The following is a 20,427-nucleotide window of genomic DNA, read 5'->3' as shown; positions in this document are numbered from 1 at the left end:
CCGTTCTGAATTGCGTCCAAGCTAAATTTAGCCGAGGGTTAAAAAATAGGATATTTGAGGCAGTCAGTAGAAACCAGTTGCATAGATCTGCCAACCGTATGGCGCACAACAGGTCATTCTTTGTTTTTCATTGAATTGATTACCAATTCAGGAAATGTTTCTTAATTACTAAAAAAACTTTGCAGCATCAATGTGATATGCAAAATTGGAGACCACATTCAAATGCCCTCATTTCATTTACTAGTGGCAAGGAAAGCCTGACGTGAATTTTATTTCCGAGCCCGCCGCTCTGGCAGTAACCATCGTCAACATACAAGCATACGGGAGAAGATGGGCCGTCGAATTTCGGCCGCAGCTAATTTTGTTCACTCGAACCACGATTGAGAGAAGCACAGTCGTGACGAGTGAATGCGATAGTCACGCGACAGTTCTATTTCGCAGACGCTCTTTGGTGCTGGGAACAAAGATACACATGAGTCTTTGTTTATGAAAAATGATCAGAATAGGCGTTTAAGAAAGTGCTCTTCAATTAAAAACACATTTATTATTTTAAAACAGTAGTTAGTAGGTTAGAAATATTGTTTGTTAAATATTAGTTAATTGCAAACTAAGAAATTTTCGGTGGTGCGCCAGAAGGCTGGTTGCTGTATGCAAGTAGTTTTCCTGGCCTACCACAATAGTTTCTTTTTTTAACCCTTCGCTAAGGTTATCTTGGACGCCCTGTATATACACGCCGCAAAGAATAAAAAATACAGGTAGAATGATGGTGCGTAGTGATGCCATACTGCAGTGAGACATTGGCAGTGAGATGCCACAGTTGTTTTATTTGCATCATAATGCTAGTATTTGTTATGTTTTGTTTTTAATGTACGCCTACTCATCAAGTAGCACATATAGCACATACTTGAATTGTCTCATGAAGCCAAGCATCTCAGATAGTGCGTTAGCGACACCAATAAAGAGAACAAAAACGTTTAAATGCAGTACTACAAATAATAAAAGTTTTCCTCTTTGCTTCCATTATTAAAGGCTTGGAAACATTTTTCAAAGTGGGGTAAGAGATACAATCGGCACCCATTTCTTTGAATTTAGTGCAGCCAGATTGCAACAATGGAGACAGGAAGATGATTAGAGAAGCGCAGTCAAGCACACAGATTTGATAAGGGAGAAAAAAGACTAAAGATTCTAGGCCGATGTGGCCCACAGCACAATATTTAGGAGCCAGGAATGAAGATAAAGCCGTATAAACCTGGCAATTGTGCTACTTGGTATTGCTAAGCAGACAACTATATAGGGGCCACAATCTCATTAGTCCCAGAAATAACAATCAGTTCATAGAGAGCGTATATTGAACGGCTAGCACTTACACAAATGACAGCCAAAACTTTACTACAGTCATCACGTCATAAAACATCGCTGATATGAGCAACGGCCAGAGCACAAAGTCCGACGTTTAAGGCAGCCCTTGGTGATCCGTCGCTGCCTCTCGCCGCGAAGTTCCTTGCACAGCCACCGCACCGTATCACTTATCAGGTCGTCGAGCTCACGAACCGTACAGACCGCGAACCGTGGTACAGACAGAGAATTCGAAAACATAACCGTGCTCTCTCAAATGCCCCGTCTCGCGCAGCTGAACAGCTTTAGCTAGGCAAGGTTGAGCTAGCAGAGTGCAATGGCTGCGCTTTGCAACAGCTACGAGGATCAATCATTTCTCTATGCGAGCGAAGCGTTTGCAACGGGAGAACAGCTAGTGCCCTCGTGCCACGGCACTGCGTCTTCATTACTAATCCTCTGAATGGTTGCGGAGTTGAAAAGTAGCCTTATAACGTAGTTTCAGGGCCTTCTGCAACCACAAGGTGTCTCACCTTACTTCACCACCCAGAGAGTGGTCTACCAAAGGTGAGCTAACAGCTACCTATACTCCATGTCATGCAGGAAGGAAACAGCTTAGGAGAGGCCCTTGCTATTCCCAATGCATTGGAGAAAGTGTGGCCGAAGTGACGTCAAAATTTAGGGTTAGTCAAGTCGGGCCGTTAGCTACGGCGACGCTGTTGCTATGAAAACTCGGGCCACTAGCAACCGCATTGCTAAGGGCCCTAGGTACGTGAGCGTCGCGGAGAAAGAGAATGCGGAGGCTAGAGCAGGAGGAGAGACGTTGGAGCGTCCGGACGCGGCGCGGCCGCGTCGGCTTCAAAAAAAAATGACGTCAGGGCATGTCCTAAGTTCTTTCCTTCCTCCATGTTCCATGTCAAATTCATCGTATCTTTTGTGCGGTCGCCTTAGTGTCAGTTTCAAATTTGCCGCCTAAATTTTGTAATTTATGACAGCGCATCCTTTCAATCATGAAGCATCATTTTAGCGTCATGGTGTGCTGTTCATGTATGACGTACTTCCCGCTACACTACGTCGCCAATCAGGTTCGAGTAAGCGTCCCTCAACAGTGAGCAGTTCATGTCACCCCATTGTAAACAAGCAAAAGTGTTTTACGCACTACCATCTATGGCTTCTTTTTCCCTCCACAATTACACAATTTATCGTCAAGGCAGAATGAATAACTACACTAAAATTCGTTTTCAAGGTCACGTCTTTCTTACGCCGCCGCAAAAAGCCAATTAGTACATTCCATGTGAAACGTCCCAGGCCCCGGAAGCGCCCATCACGGATTCTCTTGAAAAACAAAAATTGGGGTAATTATCGATAGTATGAATACTAACGCCGTCTATCTAATGATAGCCCGAACCAATACATATTAGCAGTCTTTTTTCTTGAAAACAGCTCGAAGACTGGAATGGCCTTTCATCCGAGGTGGCAACCATCACCAACGTCAGCCAATACAAAACCACCATAGAAGATATTTTGTATTTATTTTACATTTCACCGCCCACCCCTCATGTAATGTCCCCGGACCTTTGAGGAATAAGTATATCAATAAATACTGTCTACCTAAAGTAATTTGGCGAAAAAAATAATTGTTTTCAGGTGAGCGACTTTCGAAGTTTTCGCGAACATGCAAAAGATGCTTGCAGTTAAATATGTTTCAATAGGTGCAAAGGCAGAGACGATAACAAATTATATTTTATATTATCGCGTATGTGTTGGTCTTCAATGTAACTTCATAATTGTCCCCATATTAGGCTTTTCTGCGTTTCCCTGGTTCAAAAAAGAAGCAAACAATTGTGAGTTTCAGTATTTTTTATCTTGAAATTGGTTCGAGTTTCAATCGCAATAGATATTTACATCGTTCACTGGTTGGTATAGTTGACGACAAAAAAGAAAAAAAAAACAATTTAAACTTACTTTTAAGAAGTACGTTTTGGGAAACTCTGTCCCCGAGTTGTTACAAAGTGATACTTTTTCGTAAATTAAGATTTAAATAAGTACAAAGGCCGCCAAGATAAAAATACATGACATAGCTCATTAAACACGCACGCACCTCAGTTTACAATCCAGAACTTTTTACTCGAGTGAATTTACAGTCAGTATTTACAATCTGTGTCACTGCCCGGCACTGCTGAACACGGCTTCACTGTACAAGACCTACGCGCCACAGCTCAATTTCGGAGTTCCTATAAATTCTGCCTCCAATATATGTGTGGATGATATTTTCTTAGCGGAGATGGCAATAAAAGCGCCTTCTACACTATTAACGTATTTTTTACACTAATAGCATTTTAATAATATACATTTGCCTGAAAAAAGCAAACTGTGAACAATTTCAGGTCTTCATCCAGACGGGAGAATTATCAGACACGAGATATATTCTGCACGGTGTGAATTCATTGTTTCGTGGATAAAGCAGCTGAGCTTGTTACATGTCATGCAAGAACCTGATTCTCGCCAATAAATGCCAACCGTAGCACATCCTTTTCGAAGCGAATTATGCACACGTCATTCACCATCAATGCGCAGCGTCAGCATTACTCTGTCACGCACATCTCACCCTAAATGCTCTTGTCAGCTTGAAGCAGTTTTCGCAAGTCACCACAGAACGAGAACTTTAAATGTCCAACAGATGAAGACATGAGAAAACAAAAGGCAGAGAAGACGAATGTAAAGAAATTGCATGTTTGCAGTTTTACCCTCCTTCTATAGACCAACACCGATCTGTGACGTAAGCACGATGCGGTGGCGCTTCTGTCGCCAGGCTGGGCCGATTGGGGGCATAGAGTTTCTTACTCTTACCTAGAGGGAAAGCTGTGCTGCCGTCTATGGGAGTTTACATGCAGTTTCCAGACGGCCAGTTCAGCCACCATGGGCGCTCAAAGCATCATGGGGCTGGAGAGCTGCCGAGTGCAGAGCTACAACCTTTGGCCAAAACTAATGCAAAGATAAACGTTGTTCTACCGTAAGATTCAATATTGTGACTATAAATTGCAAAAAGAGCGAAACAGCATGCCCAGTGTGAGATTTATTTAATACAAGCGATGGCTCTTTCTCCTATTGGCTTAGTTTTGAGCAGCACAAGGCCAATATTTTGCACTTAATAGGCACCCTTTGAAATAAAAAAAAAACGTTATGAAAATATTTATGGTTGTGCAATCACTTAAGGAAGTTTTTAGTGGCATTTCGGGAAACAGAAACCATTTATTGGCGAAGTCTGCTTTTGCGCCTTCGCTACTATGGCTTTCGCGGTCTATGTGCGCATCTTCAGATGATGATGATGACGAAAAACAAACATCGCAGTAACGCCACTCCACGTACCCGAGAAAACCCTACTTTCCCGCAACAGTATAGTGCCTAGAAATATACTGGCTAGTATATGGCTAGTGTGCGCAGCGAGCGCGTTTCGTCCGTTAGGGGGAGGCTCCCGCCGTGATGACTGCGCGCAGAGGCCGCAAGGGGCGCTGCTAGTCGAGTGGGTGCGTGAAAGCGTGGCAAAAGCTCGCGATCTCCTGTCGTCTGCTAACGCGCCGGTGCCGCGCAGCCTCGCGCGATTGCTTAGGACGTGTGCAATCAACGTTTGACACGCATCATCTCTTGGATTGTGAAGCTGAAATACACTGAACGTGAGCAGATACATCCCGAGATGTTGAAGGCTAAGCGACAATGCCAAGAGCGGACATGTTTCGTGCCGTTGCGTCGAAGCGGTTATCGGTTCAACGAAGAAAAGGTGTCCTTGTTTACTGCATCGGCGGACCCAGCACGGCTCGCTGAATTGGAAAATAGAATCAAGAGGGCAGACAGAAGGCTGACATCGAAGGCTGTTGTGTGTGAAAAACATTTCGAGGTCGAATGCTGGTTGGTTAGTTTGTGGGGTTTAACGTCCCAAAGCGACTAAGACCATGAGAGACGCCGAAGTGGAGGACTCCGGAAATTTCTACCACCTGGGGTTCTTTAACGTGAACTTACACCGCACAGCACACGGACACCACTCCGTTTCGCCTCCATCGAAACGCAGCCGCCGAGGCCGGGATTCGATCCCGCGTCCTTGGGCACAGTGGTCGAGCGCCTTAACTGCTGCGCCAACCCGGCGGGGCGAAGTCGAATGCATCGAAAAATCTTTTCAGATTACGGTGAACGGCGTCGTGAACGAACTCGCCCGAGAGAAACCACGCCTGAAGCCCACTAAAGTGGTGAAGTTTTATGTCTTGTTAAGGTGAAGGTTTTTCGTTAAGGACCTGAACAAGGAAAGAGCAGGTCAAAGGCAGCGACAAAAACTCCTCAAGTTGCGCCGCTGCCAGTAGCATGAAGTGTGAATAAGTCTTCTTTGTCCCCTCTCTGTACTAGCTGATTTGTTCTACAATAAAGTACAATGTTTTGTGAATAAATTACATACTTTGCGCTTTTTTTTTTGTCTGCAGTAAATGGAGACGACCAGAATTTTGGTTTCCTATTTTTGTGTTTTCAGATATCCGTAGATTTCATGCACGTAATTACCATTAACTTGACTCATTAAGAAAGATAAGCTTAAAAGCTGCTGTAAAATGTTGCGTTTTAGAAGCTTGTTTATTCTGGATGCAGATGAGAAACAGGTTAAATTGTTGGCATGCTTTGGCCATGCCATCACGCGTACATGCGCCATCGAGCTTCTGTTCGACAACAAAGCTCTCGCTGCAAACGCTGGCCTGCACTGCAGCGACATCAGCCCCCGCAAAGCATTCTATTCTTTTAAAGCTGACGTGGCTCGACTCTCGAGTAACACTATATCAAGAATGCCCGAGCGCCGACGAGTCGGCTTTGCCGACTTTAAGCGAATGAGCTGCCGATGAGGTCGCTGACAGGAACCGGCCGCTGTCGCCTCTGACGAATAACGAGTCCTACGTACGGGTGTGACCCGTTAATAATTATAGGGTATTAACGACAGGCCCCACTGCGTGATTCCGTAGTTTAAAATTTAGACTTCCTCTGCTGCTCTGCGCATTTTAACCGAGGCTAGTCAAGAACGAAGCCAAGTGGGCGCCGTAGGCATCGAAAGCGCGTAGCGGTGATTGCTAAGGACCAAAGACCGAAACACGCCGAAACTGGCCGGCTATGGCACTTCCAAGCACAGGTTTTTAGTGCCTTCCAACATTTAGGCTCCCTTTTTGCCGTCTTCTTTCTCTGATAAAAGTGCGTTTGTAGTCTTTGAAATAATACTTAGCAATTCAGAGATGTAACTTTAATGCACATTAGACACACTTCGTGTTCGCTTGCCTGGCACGTGACTGATACTTCCTAGAATGGGCTGTGGCGTAGATACCAGTATTTCTGTTCTCGCTGTTTTCTACCGTATAAGAGCTCTGCTTTCAATGGGAGCGGTGGTTTTGTGATTAGTATCTCGCAATCTATCGATACAAGTCCTTCCGTTTCCTCTTTAGTGCCCCTTTAGCACGACGAAGACAGCGAGACCTGAAGCGCAGATTTAAATACTACTTTCAGTTTAGCACGCGAAGAAACCGGCTACTCAGACGACGCAATGCACTAACGCAGTGACCAACCAAACTGATCTGTTTGTCTCGGCATCGGTTCTAAACCGGCTACCAGCGAAGAAGTTTTGAGGCCAAATTTGTACGAGCCCCTTTGAGCGAAACTCCATCTTTTGCCGTTGTGAACACTCGATGAAATACGACGTCAACACGCAGGCGGTTGGTACAGTTGAATGCCACTAGGGAGCGTGGTGGATTTATCTACACAGCAATTCTCATTTGCTCCTGCCACATCACTGACGGATCTTCATGCGCCACCAGTCCTCCAGACATTCATTTCTGAATTATGACGCTACCCTAGCCTGCAAATCGCTCCGAGTGGCGCCGTACTCTTTCAAGTCGCACTTTTTAGCCATCTCCTAGCCAAGTTTCAGGCTCTCTTGCGGCAGGTATTACAAAGGAAGCGTATGCCTTCAAACCGAGATTTTAGGTTCCCAGACAATGTGTGAAGCATGGCAGTCTACATTCAATATGCAAATACATACACCGAATACTAAAAGTGAAATGAATTTTTAATACATTAGTAACCCTCTCGAAAACTTTTCACCGGATGACGACAAAGCTTTCGCATTCCTACACTTAAGTGTAGTGCTAAATATCTCGGGTGATTTTGTTTTATTTATTTTTCGCCGTGAAGTTGGCTCCAGACAAGCATTAGATTTTCCTCGGGATTCGGACGGTAGTGCTACTGCGTGAAAACGCGCCCTCTGCAGCGCGCCTTCAATGCATAAATCATAGTGTAGAGTAAAAAAAATAAAAAGGCGGCAAATTTTATCAGATGAGTATTTCTCTTGTAAATGATATTCTGGAAGCATTGAACGCCGTACTATGCGGTCACTCCATTGTTAGCACTGCTCGTCAAGTTCTGCTTCGGGCTGGGAGAGGCGACGGCTGTGGAACGGCCACTGCTAGAACTCAGCGCTCCTTACTGAAAATAATTTTAAATTCTGTCAGCTACGGAGCAGCGGCAAAAGTGGTTATATATAGGCGGCGATGTTTTTCTGGTAGCTGCTCCGTTCGCCCCCTCCCCTCTACCAAGCCTTCCATTCTCCTTTCAAAGATAACAGTTGAGACAAAAATGAGCATTCTGGCCCACCTAAGTTGTAAGCTGAAAAAATTAAGGAAGAAAAGAGAGTAATAGAGATTTTCAAACCCAATACTCACCTTGTACGAACAAGGGTCAGTGAGCATATCGCAGAGAAGGACACCTGTGCCTTCCGGCAACATACAGCGCTGTCATCGCTAGGACGGAAACGCACGAACGGACGTCATTCATTCGGTGTTCCGCTGTGGCGATTACACTTCTTAATAGCAGTGGCCAGAGAAATTAATCTGTTAGCGCCACCGCGTAAAGGAAACCCAGTCGCCGAGATATTCATTTCATTTTCTTCCAGGATCACGGAGATGCTCGCACAGACATCGGCTAAGCACCTGAGTTCTAGTACTGTTACTGCTTCCGCCTCTAAGAGCCTATAAGGCGGGCCTTAGGTAACGGACTTTGACGAGACGCGAGAAGAGGCGTGAAACCTGTCCCGCGTCAAGCCCGTGTTCCTGTGCTCACCACCGCTGCATATTCAGGAAGGTCCAGGGCATGGCGTGATATGATTCGCAGGGTCCATCTCACATACAGTAGCAGGCGTTGCGTCTGTTCTCACCTCTTCCTCACGCGTTGTCGTTTGCCAGCCTTCGTCATCCGACACCACCTTTTTGGCAAAGGCAAGCTTTAAGTCTGTGCTCGTCGGTCTTTAAGTCTTGCTCGCAGATTTTGACGTGTAGCATGGGCAGTTCGGAGAGGTGCTTGGAATTGCATCCGGATCTCAGAAACAGGTGAGGAGTTCTACTCTGCCACACAACGCGAGTGTGCTTGCACTCCACGTGCTGCTAACGTACCCGCTGACGAAATGTTTCTCCCACAGGTGGTGAGTCGGTTCATGAAGACGTTCACTTGCCACTACGGAGAACGGCTCTTCGCTAAGCTTCCAGGTGAACTACATCTTTCGGAGCGCTGAAGAGCGACACCTAATTCTTGCAGGATGCGTAACCGTTATTACAGCCTAGGAAAAAGCACTTCTTAGCCGTATTAGAGCAAAATTATGGTTTGCTTAGGTTTGGTTTGGTTTGTTTTGTGGGGTTTAACGTCCCAAAGCGACTCAGACTATGAGAGACAACTTAGTGGAGGACTCCGAAATTTCGACCACCTGTGGGTCTTTACCGTGCACTGACATCGCACAGCACACGGGCGCCTTGCTTTTCGCCTCAATCGAAAAGCGGCCACCAAAGCCGGGATTCGATCCGGCGTCCTTGGGCACAGTAGTCGAGCGCCCTAACCACTGCACCACGCCGGCAAGGCAGCAAAAGTATGGACTTCTTGCTGTGGCAAAATGCACGAAATGTAGGCATCGAATCGGAGCACGCGTACCTCTTCACTCGTAGTCGAATAGAATGCGCGAGACGGTCTCGCACATGATCGTACATCTCTCTCCTTAGCTGCCCATCACCCAACAAGCATTGCTACCGCTGGCATTATGCCATGAAAGTTCTTTTTAATAGAACATATGAAGCAACAATTGACTACACAAGCCCGGTACGCACTCCGAGGTGGCAAGCGCTCGATGCGTCGTCCTTGCTTGGAAATGGAATTAGCGGTAAGAAAGCGTCTGCCTGTTAGATGTTGACGTCTAAGTAAATAAAACAGAAATATCTCGAGATAGCGATCATTCAATGCTGATTAAAGTCGAAAATTATCATCCCGTGCGATTCTCGACAATTTGCTTTTTTTTTTTGTTCAGATTGTTACGTATGCACGACATCTGCAGCACGGCAGTGTCAGATTACATAAATGCAGAATTTGGTCACGTAGTCTTGCGTAAAAAGCAAGAAATATACAGAAAAAGGAAGCGCCGTCGCCTCCACTGTACACAGGCGCCAAGTATAAATAATGAAGTTGCTCCAGGAACCGAGCAGCCGCAATGCATTCCGCGATGCGGACTCCTGGAGAGCGAGTGAACTTTGTTTCGGCGTTGCGCTATCAGTGTGTGGTGACATGCATGCGGTCGGACATTCTGCAGCAGCAACGGACGGAGAGGCTGAGCGACGTTACGCGGTGCGAGCAGCGTTGCAGCTGAAGGGCTCCACGGCTCCGGAATATTCCAAGTGGCTTGGCCCAGAATGAGGGAGGAAAGTGGTATTTCTTCTCATAAGCGCCGATGACATTTCGCATTCACTTATCAGCCACATCTGAATGCAGGAACTAAAATGCGCATCCCTTATTATAAAAAGAATAAAAGGCAGGGATAAAGGGAGATTATTTTCTGGTTGTATTAAACATAGAAAGAAAAGCAAAAAGTCAACGAGCAGCATCATATGATTCCAGCGTATCGTCGAAACGTGATGAGGGTAATGTTTTGCTTTGTGAAAAATATACATGAGCTAAACTTTACATGAAACCCATCACATGAGGCAAACAAATATGCGCCATGTAAATGAAACATTGAAATTTGTATTAAAAAAAAAGGCGGCCGTCAGTAATTTTGCTTCCTTTCTCCATCTAGGGAAGGTCATTAATCTCATGAACATTGAAGTGAATGCATAGTGCTAGCCAAACGAAGGCAGCTACCCTTCACGTGCAATACAAATTCGGATTAATGCGAGATGCAACAAATGTTTTTCTTGTGTGCTCAAAGACAGCCTGCTTGCCTGCTCTCCGCATAAGCATCATGAGTCAAGCACAGCCCTGCTGTTGCTATATAAAAACAGCTATGGCCCAACCATAGACATGCAGGCAGCTTCCTTCAATGTGTGATCACGTAGAGTAACTTCGTAATAAAGCAAGGTTTAAGGCCAGGATGTTACGAAAGGTGACGTCGGCAACCAAAAAATGCGTTCACCTCCCATTCTGAATTGCGTCCAAGCTAAATTTAGCCGAGGGTTAAAAAATAAGATATTTCAGGTAGTCAGTAGAAACCAGTTGCATAGATCTGCCAGCCGTATTGAACACAATAGGTCATTCTTTGTTTTTCAGTGAATTGATTACCAATTCAGGCAATTTTTCTTAATTACTAAATAGACTTTACAACACCAATGTGATATGCAAAATTGGAGACCACCTTCAAATGCCCTCATTTCATGTATTAGTAGTAAGGAAGGCCTGACGTGAAGCCGCGAAATACAAAAAAAAAATAAAATACCAAGTGCATGGCGCATTAGCGCGCAACGATTGCGCTGCTGTAAATTGTGGTTTGAATGAACGAAATAAGCTCCGGCGTGTCTCCATGGCCCCGTTGCAGTCCACAGCCAAATATGTCCGCGAGGCTTTCTTCGCCTGCGTCTGCCAGTCGGCGCACATGACGGGTCAAGTTCCAGCGAGCTCGCCGCTCTCGCTGCAACCATCGTCAACATACAAGCATACCGGAGGAGCTGGGCCTTCGAGTTTCTGCCGCAGCTAATTTTGTCTTCATTAGTAATACTCTGAATGGTGGTCGAGTTGAAAAGTAGCCTTAGGAAGTGGTTTCAGGGCCTTCTGCAACCACAATGTGGCTTACGGCAGCACATCCTTTAAGTCATGAAGCATCATTTTAGCGTCATGGTGTGCTGTTCATGTATGACGTACTTCCCGCTACACAACGTCGCCAATCAGATTCCAGTAAGCGCCCCTCGACAGTGAGCAGTCCACGTCACCTTATTGTAAATAAGCAAAAGTGCTTTCCGCCCTACATTCTATGCCTTCTTTTTCCCTCCACAATTACTCAAATTTATCGCCCAGGCAAAATGAATAACTATACTAAAATTCGTTTTCAAGGTCACCTCTTTCTTACGCCACCGCAAAAGGCAATTAGGTCATTCCATGTGAAACGTCCCAGGCCCCAGAAGCACCCATCGCGGATTCTCTTGAAAAACAAATTGGGGTAATTATTGATCGTATCAATACTAACGCCGTCTATCCAATCATAGCGCGCAGCAATACATATTAGCAGTCTTTATTCTTGAAAACAGCCCGAGACTGGAATGGCCTTTCATCCGAGGTGGCAACCATCACCAACGTCAGCCAATACAAACTACCATCGAAGATATTTTGTATTCATATTACATTTCACAGCCTATCCTTCATGTAATGTCAGCAGACCTTTGAGGAATTAATAAATTAATAAATACCGTCTTCGTAAACTAATTTGGCGAAAAAAATAACTGTTTTAAGGTGAGCGACTTTCGAAGTTTTCGCGAACATGCAAAAGCTGCTTGCAGTTAAATATTTTTCAATAGGTGCAGAAGCAGAGACGATAACAAATTATATTTTATATTATTGAGTATGTGTTGGTCTTCAATGTAACTTCATAACTGTCCCCGTATAAGGCTTTTCTTCGTTTCCCTGGTTCAAAAAACAAGCAAAAAATTGTGAGTTTCAGTATTTTTTATCTTGAAATTCATTCGAGTTTCAATCGGAGTAAATATTTAGCTGACGACAAAAAAATATAGCTGACGACAAAAAAAAAAACAAAAAAAAAACAATTTAAACTTACTTTTAACAAGTACTTTTTGGGAAAATCTGTCCCCGTGTCGTTGCAAAGTGATACTTTTCGTAAATTAAGAGGTAAATAAGCATAAAGGCCCCCGAGATGAACATACATGGCATAGCTCATTAAACACGCAAGCACCTCAGTTTACAATCCAGAACTTTTTACTAGAGTAAATTTACAGTCAGTGTTTACAACCAGTGTCACTGCCCGGCACTGCTGAACACGGTTTCACTGCATACGACCTACGCGCCGCAGCTCAATTTCTGAGTTCCTATAAACTCTGGATCCAATATATGTGTGTCGATTATATTTTCTGAGCGAAAAATGGTAATAAAAGCGCCTTCTACACTATTAACGTGTTTTTACACTGTAATAGCATTTTAGTAATATACATTTGCCTGAAGAAAGCAAACCGTGAACAATTTCAGGTCTTCATCCAGACGGGAGAATTATCAGACACGAGATATATTCTGCATGGTGCAAATTCATTGTTTCGTGCATAAAGCAGCTGAGCTTGTTACATGTCATGCAAGAACCTGATTCTCGCCAATAAATGCCAACCGTAGCACATCATTTTCGAAGCGAATTATGCACACGTCATTCACCACCAATGCGCAGCGTCAGCATTACTCTGTCACGAACATCTCACCCTAAATGCTCTTGTCAGCTTGAAGCAGTTTTCGCAAGTCACCACAGAACGAGAACTTTAAACGTTGAACAGATGAAGAGGTGAGAAAACAAAAGGCAGAGAAGACGAATGTAAATAAATTGCATGTTTGCAGTTTTACCCTCCTTCTATAGACCAGCACCGATCTGTGACGTAAGCACGATGCGGTGGCGCTTCTGTCGCCAGGCTGGGCAGACAGGGGGCATAGAGTTTCTTACTCTTACCTAGAGGGAAGGCTGTGCGGCCGTCTATGGGAGTTTACATGGAGTTTCCAGACGGACAGTTCAGCCAACATGGGCGCTCAAAGCATCATGGGCTGGAGAGCTGCCGAGTGCAGAACTACAACTTTTGGCCAAAACTAATGCAAAGATAAACGTTGTTCTACCGTAAATAATGTCCTAAGATTGAATATTGTGACAATAAATTGCAAAAAGAGAGCGAAACAGCATGGCTCTTTCTCCTATTGGATTAGTTTTGAGCAGCACAAATACCAATATTTTGCACTTAATAGGCAAACTTTGAAATAAAAGAAAAACGTTATGAAAATATTTATGGTTATGCAATCACTTAAGAATGTTTTTAGTGGCATTTCGGGATACAGAAACCATTTATTGGCGAAGTCTGCTTTTGCGCCTTCGCTGCTATGGCTTTCGCGGTCTGTGTACCCACCTTCAGATGATGATGATGACGAAGAAGAAACATCGCAGTAACGCCACTCCACGTACCCGAGAAAAACCGACTGTCCCGCAGCAAGTAGCACACCGGCCCATGATTCTTAGCGCGCCCATGGTGGCCGAAGTGCAGCGCCCTCAGTTTTCCCTCTAGTTAGTGTAATTAACTCTATGACTGGGGTGAAAATTAGATTTAGAGCCCCTAGGAATACATGGACCCGAAAAAGTTCGAAGCAATTTTTCAATTTGACGCCGCACTTATGATCTCGTTATTCGGTACAGAGCAACCATGAGCATCCTATAAAAGATTACGCACTTATGATCTCGTTCTTCGGTACAGAGCAACCATGGGCATCCTAGAAAAGATTACGAAAATATGAAATCTCATTAAAGAGGCGAAGTATTTTTAAAATACCGGGTGCGAGTTGGGAGGGCGACCCATAGAAACACATGTAAACACAGCTTACCTCAACATTTTACTCGTTTCAACAGCGTTGAACCCTTCTCATTTTTCGGTGAACGTCTTGTACGACGCGCCGACGTCATGTTGCATGACATACTACATTCTCTTGCAAGTAATGCACGCCTGACGACTTGCGGGATTATTCACAGCACGATAAACTGACCGCGCAGAGTTACAGACAACCATGAACCACCGGCGCTATCGCTAGCAGACGATCCGGAGCTGCAGGCGGCTGCGGTGGGTATCGCCAGCTGCTCTGTAGTCTGCTGCCATGCGCGAATCTCGTACGGTCCATATTGTTGTATGGCATTTTACAACTGCTTTTTAAATGTGAATCCGGTCTAGGACGTATCGCTGGAGCGTCGACAGTATTATCAAGCTTATTTACCCTATGCGGCAGCATATCAGACTGTAAGCAAAACTGCGCCATTCGCCGCACCCAGTTTGCCTTTTGGCGGTGTCTGGATTCATAACACAGGTTATTCGGGGAGTTAAAAGTAGACTGACTCCGTAATGACGCCCCATACCTTATCACGCACTTCTTCAAAGCGGTAGTGAACGTTTAACGACCGGCCACCACTTCTGATGCTCTGCGAAATGAGAAAAATGTTCCGGTAAGTTGTGTTTACATGTATTCCTACAGGTCGCCTTCCCAACTCGCACCCCACATGTTTCGCGGTATTTTAAATATACTTCGCCTTGGCAATGAGATTTCATATTTTGAAGATGTGCTCTAGGATGTTCACAGTGTCCTTGTCCCGAATAACGGCATCATAGATGCCCCGTGAAATGAGAAAACTTCTTTGAAATATTTTGACTCCATGTATTCCTACCGACGCTAACCGTATTTTTCACCCCCCGTCGGCTGCGGCGCCGCGAGCGCCCCCTTTGTTTGTAAACGCGGTGTTGATCTACACGTGTCTGCGGGTTGTTCAAGTCATCATTTCACACTGCTGTAAGTTAGGGGAAAAGAAATTACCATATGGTTCCTCTGCATCTGCAACGTTGCGTAATTGTCACACAATAGGCGTCACATCGATGCTTTCTTCGCATTTTTGACCACACCGAGGCCAACAATGAGTGTCACACTCTGGAAAGTGCATTGTTCAAGACGGATGTTTGTTGGCATCAGCTGATTGAGGAAGTGTTGGCCTGGGAAATAGGTAAACGTGCGTCCCCATATAATGTCGGCGCCTCATATGACTGATACAGTGAAAGAACAGTCCAGAAGTGCCGACCATTAGCACTGGTTGTGAAATTGAGAAATATACTTCTCGCGTAAGACAAAATTTGCTCAGACAAGAAATTGTAGATTTCAGGCTAAAAAGTCTATGTATCTAATGAGCTATGTCGCGTATCTTTATTTTGAAGACATTTGTGTTTAATTTAGGGCTCCAATCTAAGTATAAGTATATCAGTTTTTGCAAACTTTAGGACTGAGTTTCCTAAAAAGTCCTTTTTTTAAGAAATTGAGCTTAAATTATTTTTGGCATATACTTCACCGATAGATGAACGGTGAAAAATTTTATTTTGATTAAACCATGAACGACGTTTATGATAGATAATACTAAAAAAGAACAATTCTTGGCTTCTTTTATTCAACCAAGAAAACGCAGAAAAGACTTATATGGGGACACTAATGAAGTTAAATGAAAGAACAACTCATCTGCAATAATATAAAATGAATCTGGTATTTTGTCTGTTTTTGCACTTGATTTAAAAATATTTAATAGCAAGCATCTTTAACATCCACGCGAAAGCATTAAAAAACCTTTACGTAAGGAAGTAAAATTTTTTGACAACAATAATTTCGCAAAGCACTATTCACGCAACCGACCATTGCCCCAGTTTTTTTTTTTTTTTTGTTTTTTTTTCCCCAGAGAATAGGCGATGGGTCGCTTTTGGGGCCTGGGACATTTCGTGTGGAATGACCCCATTTCGATAGCTCACAACTTAGCGGCACAAATTTGAAACACATGATTATTCGGACAAGCAATGCGAGATTCAATATGGCGCTGAACGGCGCCACTTTAAGTGTACTTTATCGTTTAACGGCGCCCATGCAAGCGACACAAATCTCACAGCATCCTGCACCGAGGCGGTCCTTCGCTATGGTCATGTGGCTCTACGTCACCGCTTGACCGTGCAACCGCGAGCGCGAGGGGATTCGTCTGCTCCATCGCTGCAACGCAGCGTAGGGTTAAACTCAAGCTCAGATTTCATTTTCTTTTTTTTTTTTTTGCGACAAATTCTGGAACTAACCGTGCTCCGCCGAGTACTCCAATAAAACACGGCTCCATTCTTTTTGTTCTTAATATTTTCTTTTTGCGTGCCCGCATGACGGAGCGCAAGGACGTGTCGAGGAATTCGGTACCACGTGTTCAACTTGCTGAAATGAAGCCGACCGTGCACGTACCATCTTTGCCAAAAGTAACCAGGCTGCGTGTTCCGATTCTCAGACGGGTAGTACGGAATTCGCGCCACTTCTGAAGCTGTAAATCTGTGCAAAGTAAAGGCGAGTTTCTGTCCTCAATTCTTAACAAGTTGTGATCGTCTGTGAATCAATTTTGGTTTTAGAATACTAGCGAGAAGCAAAACATGCAGCCTGGCTACTTTTGGCATAGACAGTGCTGAATGTGCGGCGGTTGTTATAATATTTTTTATAAATTCCAGGCTTCTTCATTAAAGTATTATATCAACGTGGTTCCAGGTCGAAAAAATCGTCAAGTACAGCCGTCAAACAAATGATATCAAAACGATATTCTAGGTATAACGGAAACAATTTGGACGCGTTACAGGTTGATTCCCTCATTCTGCCTCACGGGCAGAGACATGCACTGGTGATTCAATAAACAAAATGATACAACATCAAATTTATCTAATTAGAGCACTCCATTAAAGCGCACGTAATGCATTTAAAAAAGCCCCAAAGATTTCCCCACAGTTTGCACGGTTTGCCCCAGCAGCCCATACTAAGGTCTCTATTATCTTTTAAATTAAATACATCCGTAAATGTTGTATGGTATGGCATTGTATATGCCGGTTATTCAGCTGTGGTGATTTCTGGCACGCAGAGTCACCATGTAAAAGGAGCGATATGCAATCAACGTGAAAAAAAAAATACATCAAAATTTTCGTACACGATCTGTAATACCTCGTCAGACACTCAATATAAATGTTATATACCTTTGTAGGGATCACGAAGTAGCAGTGAGTAAAGCAGAAATTTCGACGAGTTGGTAAAGATTCGTTCGCTCACAGTTCAACAAGAAAATTTGTTTTGATTGTTGTGTTTTTGTCACCTTCGTCTTTCGTCCCGTCTTGGTGCGCTGTGAGCGCAACAAAATCAATTTGATGGTGTCGTGACTAACCATTATTGCTTGCTTGATCGTTGCATTCAATTTTAAATTGGTTCCCTGGAGTCTCGCAACATTTTAGAGGGTGAAGAATGTAATCGCCACTTTTACGTTCTTTTAACAGGCATGTCGATTGTTTAAGCGTCTCACTTTTGGTGCCTTATATTGTTCCGATGTATCGCTAGTGGACACGTTCATGTGTGAATTGCTTAAAACTTCTACATCGCACCAGTAACCAAAAAAAAAATCGCCTAATTGCACACAACAAAATTTCGTTCCGGGGCTTTTTTTTTTTTTTGTCTGCAATAATTTGGAAAGAACAACCAATCATTGGTTCTTAAACGCTCCACTAAAATTCGCGATGATTCTCTTCTCGCGATGTGTCACTCCTGAAATATTCATCACAAAAAATTATCTACATGTATCACTGTGTGCACTTGCATGTATAGTATGTGCATATGTATACTTAATAAATGGCCCTGGATTATACCTAACTAGCCAAGGGGGTATAGAAATTTTCCATGCCCAATTTTTCACACCTATTTATTGCTAAATAAAATTAAACACAATGCAAACAAGTTACCAGCCTGTCCTGGGCATCATGTGGTCTTTGTGTTTTGAACAGCGGGCGCCTCAGGTACTTAGTCGCTAGTCTCCGCTTTACCATTGCGGAGAGCCCGTTGAGAAGCGTTTTCTTTAGTTTGGTTTGACGACCTGAACCATGGCACAGTTGGAAACACAACAAAAAAAAATATCAAAATCACGTAATCGGCTGACCGTTTAACCGAAGACGTTGTTGCGTGTGGAAATTCTTCGAGACGCTGGGACAGGAAGATATGCGCATGCTACACACATGTCCGCACTGCTCTAAAAGAGCCCTCCAGAAGCTGCACCGTGCCATTTCACAAAAGAACGGACATCCCGTTCACCGGTTCTCAAACTTGTTGTGCGGGAGAAAGCTAATCCTTCCGTTTTCTTCCTAAAATAATCACGAGATAACTGCAGATTCTGCGCAGGAGAAATGCGTAAGCATGAGATTTGTTCTGTTGTCCGCGAGATGTGTCTACGGGATTCCGCGAGAGAGAGATACTGCGCCTTTTCTTTCCTGTAAACGAATCATAGAACGGCGGCGAACTTTGATGCGTTCAACGGAACGCCGGTTGTGTTCGACAAGGAGCGCGCGATGTACCGTGTGCAGCAGCAACGCTCAGGCTTTCGCATCTCTGCACTGCAGATTCTGCACTGCTCTCGGAAATTTTCAGATAGCAGTTAGTCGATTACCTCTCTTTGCACACTTTATAACCAAGCATTTCAAAATTCCCGCCACCGGAAGTTAGGCTGTAATTAATCACCTATCTAGCCCATATCAATCATTTTGCCACTTCCACACCTTTCCTTGACTGTCTATCCGATGCATTCTTGTTCGATAGTGCAACTAGTTCCTCTTTTACAGGTCGAACAACGTCACGCCCATGCGAGGCCCGCCTACGTAGCCATACAATGCTTACACAGTAAAAAAAATAAAAAGGAAAGAAAGGACGTTTTAGAGACCATCCTGGTTTCAGCGCCCTATAGGGAACGTAGGCGGCGTTCGTGCTCGCTCTTTTTTTTTTTTTTTTGAAATAATGCGTTCACTGACACTCTTCGACGTTCTCGCATCATGTTCGTCGTTTAGTGCGTGGTTTCGGTGACCGATCGAGCGATTATTAACTCTCCCGATGCCTGATCAGCAGCAAATTATTTCCCAGAAGTGCCTTGAAGACTCGCATCTTCAAAGCGGCTATTGGAGACGATAAATATAAATCGACACTATCTAAAGCTTCTTTGAAAATATCACAGTCCGCTGCAAATGAGAAGCATGCTGTACGAACTTCAAGAAATGCGTCCCCAAGGGTAAGAGTATTTCTTCAACTTTTGAGATCAGCTGGGTAAAGGGCCCGAAGTAAAGTTTTTTTCTTGTACAGATCTGATATTTATCTTCCTGATAGGGTCATCGCGTATTCCGTGAAACGGTGCTCAAGATGGACAAGGACTGCTTTTTTTTTTTTTTCAATCCCGATCATCGCTTCAGGTGGTATGAAAAGGTGGGATTCCCTACCATTGTACGTAATTCGATGTAATCTTTAACATGAGCAGTAGTACTGAAATAAATACTGTAGAACCTCCCGAGGACACAGTGTTTGAACCGACACCTTCTGCTAGTTCAACAGCTAGAGTACTGCAAAGGGATGTTATAGAAGACTTGCAGAAATGCAGTTCTCTTACTTTTCATTAACATCGATTTCAAACGCTACTTGAAATTTAGGATTAACTTCAGACGACAGTGGCAGCCATACCCGGAAGTTCCGGCTTCCTATAAGAGGCTCAGCAATGAATGGGTGCTCCCCACTCAAATCTTTTACAAAGCGAAGGCGCCCCCAGCATAATTAGCTGTGATTATGGTAGAAAACTAACTTGCTCAGTCTCAGCCCCTTCTTTACATTTTTTTTTTCTTTTTTGGAGAGTCATCGCATTTTGCTTTTCTGGATTGCTGCACGCTTTTCCAACTTTCTAAAGGCCGGTAAACGAATCAGTTCAATTTTGGCCTCTTGTAAACTTTCGTTCTATGAATTCAGGCCAATATGCAGATATGTTTTTTGATGCTCTGTGCCCATTGCTAGGTTATTTTTATCGATTATATTATAGATTTGTTTGCAAAAAGGCTTTTTAATATATATTTGCGTTTCTTGTGTGCATGCCCCACAAATTAAAGGAACTTGAATTTTAAGTATGTAATAAAAATATTGCTTCTCCGAGATGATCTTTTTCAAAGCTTGAAAACACAGTTCCCAGCAAAGATGTTCAGGATAGTG

The 20,427-nt window shown here is 43.9% G+C and overlaps 1 long non-coding RNA gene across 2 annotated transcripts in view; it reads left to right on the top strand.

Moving 5' to 3' along the window:
• Nucleotides 1–1,726: 1,726 nt before the first annotated feature.
• Nucleotides 1,727–20,427, top strand: part of LOC146202772 (uncharacterized) — an 85,046-nt gene continuing 66,345 nt past the window's right edge. For both annotated transcript variants that reach the window (XR_014702306.1, XR_014702311.1), the window contains exon 1: nucleotides 1,727–1,899. This is a non-coding gene — a long non-coding RNA (uncharacterized LOC146202772). The remainder of the gene's footprint in view (nucleotides 1,900–20,427) is intronic.

Source organism: Amblyomma maculatum, chromosome 1 (genome assembly GCF_055883805.1).
Source record: "Amblyomma maculatum isolate TAMU_Amacu chromosome 1, ASM5588380v1, whole genome shotgun sequence".
Lineage (NCBI taxonomy): Eukaryota > Metazoa > Arthropoda > Arachnida > Ixodida > Ixodidae > Amblyomma > Amblyomma maculatum.
This window is presented reverse-complemented; position numbering and strand designations above follow the sequence as displayed.